Consider the following 13,032-nt stretch of genomic DNA (forward strand, 5'->3'; position numbering starts at 1 on the left):
CTGAGATTCGCTCGATGAAGAAGGGAAGCGCGTTGATGGGCTACCCTCTGGTCTCAGGCTGCTGGCTGCCTGGACTAAGCTGCTCTTCTCCGACACAAAGGTGGCTTCTCTCTCTTCAAGGCTCACAGGAGGTCAAGAGTGTAGCGACCGTGAGCCGAGATCGATGATGAATTACAAAAATAGAAAATCCCCCCAAAAAATTAGTGGAATAGAAAAGAAAAGGGGAGAGAGGTGCAAGGTGGTGCAAGAAGACAAACAAAAAAGGCTGGTGTGATCCAGACCTTCATCAAAAATGGTCCTGGAGAACTGTTCAATGTGTCAGGACTTCAGAAGCTCCAATCCTCTCTAAGGTCCAGTGAGAGTGGAAGAGATTATAAATGAGAGAAGCAGGGCCCTCCCTCAGAACTGAACCAGCTCAGTTGGGAGAGCCTTAGACTGAAGATCTAAAGGTCCCTGGTCCGATCCCAGGTTTCATCAGAGGAGCAGCACTGACTTTACTTTCCAGTGGAGGAACTGCAGACATGAAGGAAACTAACATCTTGTCCTGTGCATTCTTGTGACATTCAGGACATTTTTGGAGCCTCTTGTTTGATTTTGCCACAGAGAATCAGAGTCAATCAAAAGCCTGGTGGACTTCAACATGGAGGACTGAACAAGTCAAGAAAGCATCAGTTTGACCTTCACAGGTGTTTCTGTTCCTGTCTCAATGCTGTAGAAAGAGCCTGAGGAGCTCAGACGGTAAAGCATCAGACTTTTAATCTGAGGGTCCAGGGTTCAAGTCCCTGTTCAGGTGCTGTGGAGGTTCCAGTGTTTGGCAACATGGTACTGGATGAAGTTTAGTGTTGAACAAGCTGTCATCATCAAAAGTAGAAGTGTTCTTGTCTCGCCACTGTGAGACAGTCGCTAGAAAACTGACCAACAGTAATTTCATGTGGCATGCAATTAACAAAACACCTACATTGATGGTCATGGGGGGGGGGGGCTGGAGCCTATCCCAGCATCTACAGGCCAGAGGTTCACTCTGGACAGGTCACCAGTCCATCACAGGGTCAGCACACAGAGACGAACAACCATTCACACTCACATTCATACCTACAGTCAATTTAGAGTGTCCAATCAGCCTCGTCCCCAATTACATGTCTTTGGACAGTGGGAAGGAGCCGGAGTACCAGAGAGAACCCACGCATGCACAGGTAGAACATGCAGATTCTGCACCCGAGCCTGGACTCAAACCCAGAACCTTCTTGCTGTGAGGCCACAGTGCTCACCACTGCACCATCATGCTGCCATGCTCTCTTCTACTTTCCTCAATTGTGTTTCTTTCATGTCCTCCTGAGATCAAAGACAGAATTCTAGCTACTGTCAAAGCCCTGATGACATCATCAGGAATTCTGACTTTGATCTGGAGACTCTTGCTTTAATCTGAATTTGATCTGACTAATGTTTTAGTTTAGGTTGCATGATACCGACCACCTCATTTCTCCTGATGGACTGGTGACCTGTCCAGGGTGAACCCTGCCTCTTGAACAATGTCACCTGGGATCGCCCCCCCCCCCCCCCCATGACCCCATACCCCCTTCCCTCATGTGACTCTTTCATGCGGGCCTCTCAAAACAAAAACATGGCCGCCGCTCCTGTCATTTTCGGAGGAAAGTGCCTTCTTCCAAGATAGTTTTGATTTAATAAAGCATTCTGATGACATTTCTAGAGAGAAATATGCATTTTGTTTTCATAATCTTTGCTCAGTTCTTGTGTTTAATCTTTGGTTTGTTCGTTATTACGATGAATCTTTCACCTCTCGGAAGAGAGTCGTTACAGTGTCACATTTCTACTGTTGCTATGTTGGTTGCTAAGGACGCCATTACGGACGAGTGTCATTTCAAGATAGGTTTGATTTTTAAAAAGCATTTTAAGGACATTTCTGGCGAGAAATATAAATTTTATTTCCATAATGTTCGCTGTTCAATAAAGAATAATATGAAATGGATTTTAGTGCCCCAGGAATTACAAACATCTGCTTCCGTGGAAGTCGGCCCCGTTCTTCTGTGAGAAAATCCGGTAGTTGTCGCTCACTCCGAGGAAAAAAAACAAATATTTTTAATACTTTATCTTTTGATTAATAAGACAATCTACAAATTCATTTAATTTCTGGATGTTTATTCTACCTACAAAGTCCATTTGTCACCATTATAGATCGACCAATCAGCATTAAGAATATAAACAATGACTCAAACTAATGGCGGTCTGCTGACGTCACATCCGTCACAGAGGCTCACTCCTGCACTCAGAGGTGGCCTTTTAGTTCCATCACTTCACGCTGTATTTACAGATTTATGATTGAGGGGAACAAACCACTCTGATGTCTGGGTTCATCAAGGATATCATTAAAGAAATCCTAACTATCTGGCCAGTTAAATTGATCCTAACTGTTCTTCAGATATTGTGCTGGTAATGTCATGTAGTTTCTTTTCAAATGTAACTTTGTCGTTCTGATGTGTGTATTTTTACTGCTCCAACAAAGCTGTACCTCTTCTGGGGAAATCAATCATTCAGGCAATCAATAACTGAGTGTCTCTGATGCTGTACTGTAGTATTGCAGTACAACAACACTCTGATCCTTCCTTTTCAAATGTTTTTATTGTGTTTCTCTCATCAGGTGTTCAAAATGATGACAATAAAAATCAATAATTGATATTCAGCTTTGTTTCAACAATAATAATTGATCAGAAATGAGGCCTGATGGCTGCAATAGCAGCTTTGTGCTGTTCAGTGACTCCTGCTATAAAAAGGAGTCAAGGCGGTCTTAAAGATGTGAAAATGTTCCAAAGATCCTTCTTCATGTTGGTCCTGAACAAGATTGGTGTCAGGCCTTTTTTCAAAGGAGCTCCAAAAGGCTCACTTAACCCTTTGAGGCCTGGCTGAGACACGAGGCCTGTTGACCTTTGACCCTGTTGCTCTTTTGCTCTCATTGGCCTCTCCAGTGGATACAGACCTGAAACTTTATGAAATCCTAATCTGGTGGAATAATTCTAGAACCCCTCCCAAACAGGAAGTAGCTTCAGGAAGGAGGTGGGGCTTCAAAATTTTAAATATTGGTTTCTGGCAGAGGTGTGAACTCCTCCCAGAAAGCTCATCTCATTTGGAGCAACTTTGACCAGTTATGATGCTTCATTTAAAGACTTTACTGGACTTTGCCACACCCTTTACGGACAGCAGAAAGGACTTAGGGGGGTCAAACCAGCACAGATGCGATCCTTCAAGAACAGAACAACACACTCAAATTTCAACTTCCTAGGTTCAAAGAGAAAAAACTATCCCCTTGTGAAACTGGGCAAAATCAGGGTCTGGGACTTCTGCACTCCGAGAGCCTTATGGAGCAGAATTGAGGATCAAATCTGGGTTCTGGTGCTTCTACTTGGGCTACATCCACCAAACTTTACACACATAGTGTGATGCCCCAGAGCAGCATGTGCTGGGAATTTCAGCCATCTAGGTGCTAAGGGGCCCAAGCACGGTCCCGGGGCATCCACTAACCCTAAGGGGCTCCTCAAAGTCTGGCCCCTCTTCCCTGGTTTCATTTGAGCTGAAGCCACCAAAAGTCACACCAATGGTGGATGTCAGTGAGAGGACTGATTCTGACATTTTCAGCCATCCAGAACTTACAGAGCTGAAACACAAGACCCCAAAGCCCCTTCCATGTTTGTTGCCAGAGATATCGTAGTCATGACTGTGCACCTCCTTTATGAAGAAAAACAAAACAACTACTGCTTTGGGGCTTGTGTTCAGGGTTATTATATTATATTATATTATGTGTGTAAAGTTTGGTGGATGTAGCCGGATGGGCCGGTGTGAGCAGGCATTTCAAAATATATATTTCTGGTAAAAACGCAGAAACAGCGGTTAGTTTGTTTTTGTGTTAAAATGAGAAACAGACCCATCCAGTTGTAGTGCCACCACTCAGCGGCCGCCTTGCAGTCAGAAGCCATGAAGAATGTTGCCCAGTAAGAGGAAGGAGAAAGGAGGAGCCGAAAAAGAGACACTCCCGAGAAGAAAAGCAGCCGAATTTCCAAAACTCGACGTGTTCTTTCCAGGGATGGACTGGGAAGAAGAGACGTCAGGTGTTGGAACGTGTAGTGGAAGAAGAAGGTCTCTGAGTAGTGAAAGAGTATCACTCTTTTAACATGGTTACTGTCTTCCATGTAGAATACTGCACTTTATTTTAATTTTTGAAACTTCACAATGTGCGCATACATCCTCTGGTATGGCGTGTGCTTACACATATCGTGTAAATAACCATGGAGGGCTGCCAGGGATGAGAAATGCCAGGGCCATTTTTTGGTCCCAGTCCAGCCCTGCTTCTTAACCTGCTCACGGTGTCCTGTCAGCTGTCTTCCCTCAAGGAGGTGGCCAGTCTTGCTCTGGAGCAGTTTCAAAAATAGGCCTCAGCACACTGCCTCTGTGCCATGCCTCTCTCATGCTCCTCTACTCTTTGGTGCACATGCCTCCAGTCTGCCAGGCCTCTAATGAAGACACTTGGATCACTGGGCTTGCTAAAAGCAGGGCAAACAAAACAAAACAAAGCATGACGTTGACCACAATAAGTCAGCCATTTCCACGTCGTGCCGTCCGTTCTAACGAAGAGCCTCTGGACGACAGGGTTTATGGAATCTTGTTGAGGATGAAACTTTAAAAAATCAGTCCTCTGTGTGGAAGAAGGGCGACTAAAATAGTCTCCAACTGTCTGATCTGACTCCTCCACTTCCATTGCAACAGCATGGCTTGACTAAGAGGAAGAGAGAGAGCTGAGAGATTTCATTGGACGAGCCCAATGTCCTTCAAGAAAATCAACCAATGGGCCGCGTTTCGCGTCTCCGATACCGTTACGGTCGATTAAAAACTATACACTTTTGAAAAAAAAATTATGACAGTTATGGGCCGGCCCAAAGATGTGCATCGGCCAGATGGCCAGTCCAGCCCTGGGTTCACCCTTGATGGGTCACCAGTCCATCCCAGGACCAACACACACAGACAGACAACCATTCACACTCACAGTCATTTAGAGTGTCCAGGTAACCACTACCCTCTTGATGTCTTTGGACTTTGGGAGGAAGCTGGAGTACCAGAGAGAACCCACACAGGAACAGGGAGAACCTGCAGGAGGGGTGGAGGTCGATGAGTCCTGGAGACGTTCAATAATGTCCACAACTTTGGCACCAGGAAGACAGCAGGTGATGGCACCTGGGAGTTCAACAGACCTGATGACTGAACCACCAATCACAAGGATTTCAGCCTCCATTGTAAACAGAGAGTTTAGATGAGAGAGAACCTGCTGTCAGCCTCACCAGTCAGGGCAGTGGCAGAGGCAGCAGAGTTGAATGAAGCAGGACCACCTGGCAGGTCTCAGCTGGAGGTGATGACATCACTGGCCTCAGTCCTCACCAGTGCTCTGCCTAGCAACAGGGACGATGGGGAGAAACCAGTAGAAGCACTCTGAGAGTTGGAGACAGCAGGAGAGAGAGACCACGACAGAGTCACCCATGGGAAACTGTTGGATCCACTCAGGACAGGCTGGACAGACACAGATCAAAGACAGAATTGATGATGATGTCATCAGGGCTTTGATAGTGTCTTTATTTGTACCTAGAATTCTGTCTTTGATCTCAGGAGGACATGAAAGAAACCCAATTGAGGAAAGCAGAGGAGAACATTCAGCTTCATTAGAAACACTTGAACTGTTGAACAGTAGAATTTGTTTGAAACAGTTTACAACACTGAGTGACAGGATTGAAGAGGGGAGAGTTTTGTATTTTCAGTTTAATTCTAACTTAAAACTGGGCATGAACATTTTTAGTCGTTCATATTCTAACATACAGAGGAAGTCATGACATTCCCTTTTTTTTAACCTGTCCTGTTCAGGAAATGGAAATGGAAATTTAGCTGCTATGTTGAATCAGAAAAACCTTTTGAAGTCTACTTTTGCTTCAGTCAGAAAGTGGACTGTTGTTTACTCTCACAATGGTTGGTGATTGTGGAGGAAGACAAAATCCTTATGAACCTCTTTTTAACAGACACACATTTCTAAAGACACTGGTTCATTTTATTTTGTTCTTTTAGCAGAGGATGGTTTCGATCCATCGACCTCTGGGGTCTGGGCCCAGCACGCTTCCTCTGCGCCACTCTGCTCTACCATTGATGGTGCCAGGAGGCCTAAAAACACAAAACACCAATGAAACCCAGCATCTTGGATCCTAAACTGAAACTCCATCACACCGTGGCTCTGCTGGGGCTCCCACAGGTGAGTGAGGCTGAGCTCCAGTCTGCTCTGAGGAGGCAGCAGACATCTGCACCACTCAGAGGTTTGGTTGGTGGCTTTGACAAAATCCCAACAAACTAAAATCCTGTTGAATCAGGAAGTTCTAGTTGAACTCTCATCCACGTCACATGACCAAGAAAACCTCCTCTTTCATTCAGACCAGAACAGACAAACATAGAAACATTGTTTCAGCTTCTGATCAAACAATAACATGTTCTTGATTGTTTGTCATGTTCTATTAATCAGACTGATGATCTCTGGATGTTCTAGGAGGTGTGTCTGTTTCTGATGAAGCCTGTTTGGTCTGGGGGGGTTAAGATGGTGGGGCTGTTTCAGTTCTAGTGCTGAAGGCTTTCACCATGACAGTCAGACTCTCCTCTGTCCTTCATGGTCCCTCAAATGTGCAGTGTGGACCTCACACACTGAATTTAGCCTGAAAACTCTTCAGGAAAGCAGGTGCCTCAGAGTCTCTGTGGCGCAATCGGTCAGTGCGCTCGGCTTTTAACCGAGAGGCTTGTGGTTCGAGCCCACCCAGGGACGATGAACAGGCTCTACTGGTGCTTAGGAGTCGCTGTGTTAATGATCTGAATGTGGACGGACAGATTGACCCTCCACAGTAGACACCTGTGACAGATCTCTTGATGAGAAGTGTTAAATTTAGTCGTCGTGTGTCATGCAGTGTTGAGGAGGCCTGCTGGCTGTGGGTAAAGTGGGGGCTCAGAGTTTGTGGAGTCGGCTCTGGAGTGAAGGGGGTCACTGTTTGGTTCTCAGATGCTACAGCTCAGGTTAGCGAGGTGGTGGAGAAACCAGTGAGAGCTCTGCCAGCTGGAGCCTCTTGGGTCACGGGAGGCTTCACTCCTGGAGGTGGAAATGATGAGGAGTTTTAAAATCTGCTCCTCTTTCACGCTGACTTGTTTTCTAGGGTTCCCTCTTTCATTCATGTGTGATTTTAGTCTCAGCTCTCTAAACCTGAATGGAGCCAGAACCCATTTTAAAAGAGCTGCTCCTCTGAAACTCCTGGAGATCAAGAGGATCCTGCCATGTTTGTCCAGGAGACCCACAGCACAACAGTCAGTGAATGGGGATGCAGGCAGGCTTTTAATGGGGGTCATTTGAAGTCCCAAGTCCAGTTGGAGCAGAGGGTGGAGTTTGATTCTCCAGGAGTTTTTGTTGTTTTTTTTACCAGTTTCTTTTGGTTTGGAGGAAATCATTCCAGGTGTTTGAAAGAAGGTGAGAGCAACTTTGGAAAATGTTCAACTGGTGTTTTTAAATGTCTTTGCACCAACAAATGGTGGACAGGACGGCTTTTGAAACATTTTAATGCCACCGTTCAACAGTGAATCTGCTGGTTTCCTGTTTTTAGGAGCTGATGGGAGCTGCACAGAGAAGCTCTTTGAGACAGGAACCATTCAGAGCTCCACCCTGCTTCTTCCAGCAGGATCCACAGATCCACCAACACACCAGCTGTTTGATGAGTGGAGGCTTTTGACCAGGATTCCTAGACAGCACAGCTGGACTCACTCAACAGCTAACTTGTTAGCACCGACTAGACAGGAGCGCTTCTATGGTTTTACTCAGTGGTTCAATTTTTTAAGAGATGTCCCATTCAGCCTGTGGGTTTGAGTGATCACTCTTCAGTCTCCTGTTCTGTTTTATTAAAATATTCATTTAAAAGCTCCTGAGAGAGAGAGAGAGGGGGGGGGAGACAGAGAGAGAGAGGGAGAGAGAGAGAGAGAGACAGAGAGACAGAGAGAGGGGGGAGAGAGAGATAGAGGGAGGGGGGGGAGACAGAGAGAGAGAGGGAGAGGGGGGGTAGACAGAGAGAGGGGGAGAGAGGGGGGAGACAGAGAGAGAGAGAGGGAGAGAGGGGGGAGACAGGGAGAGAGAGGGGGGAGGGAGAGAGAGGATCAAACTGATCTCAAAATTTACTTCAAAATTCTCTGATTATAATCATTTGTACTCCTTGATAGATTCATCACTACAGTGTCATAGAGGGTCCATTACTATTGCAGTATATTAAAGAATATAAGAACGAGGTTACCATTCATGTAAATATAATATTTCATGTATTGCAGTATATTTTCAAAGATATAACACTTTAATTTTTTTAATAAGAGAGACTTTAATGTGAGACTTTAATGTCTGTCTTTGATCTCTAACTCTGACTCTGATGTCATTGGTGGTGACTGAACTCTACCCCCTGACAGACTGAAGGCTCCTATTGGTGATGTCATCATAAATACATGAAGGTCTTGTTTCAATGGTATAACATTAAAGCTCATCTTAGTAAAACAATGAAGTTACCTGAACTGAATTCTTGAAAAAATGACTGTCACTGACTTAAATAAATCAAATCTACTTCAAAGTTCCTTCTGTTGTCATAAGTCGGCCATTTTAAGTGTACTTGTAGTTCCAGAACATTCCAAGAGGAGATGATATGAATCATTTTGTTAGATGAACTCAGTTCCTCTGCTTTGATGTTGGTGGACTGAGGGGAGTTTGCCTGAACCTGCTTGGACCTGCTGGCTCCTGCTCAGTCCCTCACTCAGCCTCACTCAGCCTCAGCAGCACCGCTCCACTGAGGACTGATTCAGGTTCCTAGCAACCAAATAGGAGGAGAGCTGAACCTTCTTGCTGGGAGGCCACAGTGCTGACCACTGCACCATTGTGTCCCCTGAAAATGACACCACCTTGTTGGGATTTTCTGTAAAAGCAAGCACACATGAACATAGCAGCTTCTTCACAGGGCTGGTGGCGCAATGGATAACGCGTCTGACTACGGATCAGAAGATTCTAGGTTCAACTCCTGGCCAGCTCGCTTTGAACTTTATACTGAGAAGATGAAGTGAGAACCACTGATCAAAGTCACTGAAGTCCTCCCAGGTTTCCTCCTTGTCTGCTGGAAACATGAACACATGAATGATCCTGCTACCTCTCATGTTAAGCTGCACTTGACAGTGACAGCAGGAGAACAAAAATCCCAGTGTGTCATCAACATTTCCTGTCAATCAATGATAGAAGCTGTTGAATTTCTGGATCAGAACAAGGAGAAAGGAGCCCCGATGAAAGAGTGATGGTTCTTGATTCTGATTTTGTTCTTCACTCCTACACCAGAGAGTGAAAGTGTGGGCTGGCTGGGACCAACTGCCTGCTTCAGAGTGGGAGGAGCCTCAGGACTTTCCAGTGAGAGCTGCAAACTTCCACCAGCGCCCAGTGCCAGCAGGTCTTCATGATGGAGCTGACAAGAACACAACAACACCAGAGCACTGGAGAGGAGCACAACACTTCTTTGCTTCCTGGCCTCTCTCATGTCTGTCTGTCCATCTGGAGCTGGGGGGAGGAGCTTCACATGTTTTTTCTTTTTTTAAAAAGGGAATGACATGACTTCCTCTGTATGTTAGAATATGAACGACTAAAAATGTTCATCCCCAGTTTAAAGTTAGAATTAAATTTAAAGTAGAAAACTCTTCCCTCTTCAATCCTGTCACTCAGTGTTGTAAACTGTTTCAAACAAGTTCTACTGTTCAACAGTTCAAGTGTTTCTAATGAAGCTGAATGTTCTCCTCTACTTTCCTCAGTTGTGTTTCTTTCATGTTCTCCTGAGATCAAAGACAGAATTCTAGCTACTGTCAAAGCCCTGATGACATCATCAGGAATTCTGACCTGTCCAGGGTGAACCCTGCCTCTTGAACAATGTCACCTGGGATCGCCCCCCCCCCCATGACCCTTAAAGGACAAGAACAGAAAGTGGATGGAGGGATGGACTCAACACTGAAATCAGCTGATCTGATCCACATTCTAATGTTTCCTGTCCCTCTTTAGGAGTCAGTGAGAATAGTAGTGTATATAATAATGTATATCCAACCTTGTAGTATCTTTCCAAAGCTTTTAGTATTTCTTCTTGTTTCTACTTGTAGTTTTAGTGTCTGGATCTTTTCTTTTGATGTCCTGCTGTCTGCTCTTTGCTTTTGGAGCTTCCTTCAACAACTACCAGGCCTCCTGGGTACTGTAGGAAACATGGTCAAGTTCTTCTGACTTCTCCAGGAACGTCCTGCTCACATTGGTCTGTCTTCTTTTTGACTCCTCCCACTGCCACAATGACCAGCCTTTATACTCTTGGTGACTGGGGCCCTGGTTGCTGCAGGCCTCAACACCAGCCTGTGGTTGTGAGCAGGGCAGAACAGAACTGACAGTATCTCCCATGCAGGACCTGGGTCAGCACCTGGTGCCAGCTGGGGCACCGCTTTAACCTGGACCCCTAGAAGATCTTCTCCAGGAACTGGCCTTTTTCAATCGAAACAGCATGAAACTACAAGTAAAGAATTAAAATTATTGAATTCACAATGAAGCCTCTGTCATAAAACACAGGAACAACTGACTACCTCACCATGACAACCAGGCGGTAACCTGTCAGTCAGAGACGCGATGCTCAGGCCTGTGGACTCAGAAGAGGGTTCTTCTTCTGGTCACAGGTTTGAAGATATCAGTGGAAGACAGAGGAGAGGCAGTTAGAGACCTGCCACACCTCTCCAGTGACCTGGGACATGATGGCAGTGGTGGGATTTGAACCCACGCCTCCTCAGAGACTGGAGCCTTAATCCAGCCCCTTAGACCGCTCAGCCACACTACCTCACTGTGCTGCTCTCTGAGTTGGTCTGCTAAAGGCATGTTGAAGAGGAAGTAACATCATGATATAAAACTGATTCTGAAGGGGGACCCCTTTCCTCCACGGTCAAAGGAAGTGACGACAGCGCTGCTAGAAGCAGGAAAGAAATGGTAAAAGGACTCAGTTTGTACAGAGCCTTTCTACCTCAGCAGCACTCAAGGAGCTGAACAATGTCCTCTCATTCACACACACTCACACACTGATGCTGAAGGCTGCCATGCAAGGAGCCAACCTACTCATCAGAAGTATTTAGGGGTTCAGTATCTCACTCAAGGACACTTTGACATGGTCACTGGAGAAAGTGAGGATCAAACCAGCCACCCTTTGGTTGCCAGACGGCCATGCTACTCCTGAGTCATGTGACCTGGATAAGATGGTGAACTACAGCTGATCGCCATGCTAGCAAACCTCTTTTGTTTGGTTTGGTTGTTGTTTAGTGACTGTGGATGAATACACAGGAGAAGTTGAGCATAAATTTGTGTTCCCTGTTCACTTGAATATCTGCAGGAGTGTGAGGTGGAAATACTACTTGGAGGAGAATGAGAGTTCAGTCTCAGCGCTATGACCTGTGCTGACACTAAAACATGTCAGCCCACAGAACAAAGATGGCAGTCCTCTGGGAAAGCAGGTACACCACACATACATGAAGAAACCCTACAGGAAACAAATATGTTGCCAGAGACTTTTACTCTGTTTTTGTTGTTTACCCAAGTACAGGATTGGAGGGAGACTGATGGTCGCTGTTTGGGTTTTTGGAAAACAAGGAGGCTGTGGCTTCAAGCTGGATTCTCAGAGACTATTTCCCCAACCTCTACATTGGCATCTACACTGTCATCCAGTCATGTGACTGAAGTCATCCAGTCACGTGACTGAAGTCATCCAGTCATGTGACTGAAGTCATCCAGTCACATGACTGAAGTCATCCAGTCACGTGACTGAAGTCATCCATTCATGTCAGTGATGTCATTTGGCAGGACTCTCATTGCCGTCTCATTCCAGAAAAGAATCCAGACTCCACCTGTGGCTCCATGATAACTGAGGGACCTCTGGTTGGAGGCTGGACGATGATGTTTGGACTGGAAGGAAAACTCCTTGTCCAAATTCCATTGTGTTCAAGTTTAAAGTCCCACAATCAGAAGTAGCTGAATCTGACAGGTGGAGGTTTGGAACTACAAGATGGTGATGTTTCCTTGACTTGATGCTCTGACTGTCAGGGTGGATGTCAGCTTCTTCTGCTGCTGCATCTGAGTGGCTAGGATTGGAGGTTTTACCCTCCAAGTTTGTTTGGTTCCAGGGGACATTTTAGAATTCCAGTCCCCAACTTTGGCTGTTCTGAAACTCTTCTCCTGAATCACTCCTGAGCTGCAGCAAGAACAAATACCAGTGCCAACCAGATCAACTTCATGGCTGCTAACAGCCTCAGACACTTGATTTCCATCAATCTGGAGCCAAGAAGGCCCTCACCTGTGGTTCTCCTCCAGGAGGGTCCAGGTTCTGCCATTGTGGCTCCTGGTGCCACTGCCAGAGAGCCTCAGCTGCACACTGCAACATTTCAACAGGAGATTGACATTCCTTCAAATGTCCTGACATCTGATTCCAATGGTTCTGTTCCATATTTATATTTTAAAATGAATCACACAATGAAAGCTGCCTCAGCTGCTTTAAGAGAGAGAACAAGCTAAGAGATCTGAAACCAGTAAAATATGCTTTTCTGTGTGCAAACTAGTGAGGGGCATGGAAGGATGTTTACCACCACTACAGAACCCAGACTTTAGTCATGTGATGAGATGGAGACTCTAATTATGAAGTTAATGGACAAAATGTGAATTGAAAGAAAACACATTCCTTCAGTAGACTTTGATCCAACATTGAAGTTAGAGTTTGGTGGCTGCTCCATGTTGGAGGAAACCAGGCGATGTTGGACCATCACAGGGAAGCTCCTTTGCCTCCTCTGCTGCCAGTTCAACCACTCACTCCCATCAGTGGAGAGCAGCTTCAGCCGGGTTTGGAATGTACCACTGTGGATGCATAGGAATGTGGAGAAAATGTCCTT

At 45.6% G+C, this 13,032-nt stretch overlaps 1 non-coding gene across 1 annotated transcript; it reads left to right on the forward strand.

Moving 5' to 3' along the window:
• Window positions 1-9,058: 9,058 nt before the first annotated feature.
• trnar-acg (transfer RNA arginine (anticodon ACG)) lies at window positions 9,059-9,131 on the forward strand. Its single transcript has one exon. It is a non-coding gene; the product is annotated as a tRNA-Arg (tRNA).
• The last annotated feature ends 3,901 nt before the right edge of the window (window positions 9,132-13,032 follow it).

This window comes from Aulostomus chinensis, chromosome 1 (genome assembly GCF_037954235.1).
Source record: "Aulostomus chinensis isolate RoL2024-O1b breed Wild chromosome 1, RoL_Achi_v1.0, whole genome shotgun sequence".
In the NCBI taxonomy this organism is placed as follows: domain Eukaryota; kingdom Metazoa; phylum Chordata; class Actinopteri; order Syngnathiformes; family Aulostomidae; genus Aulostomus; species Aulostomus chinensis.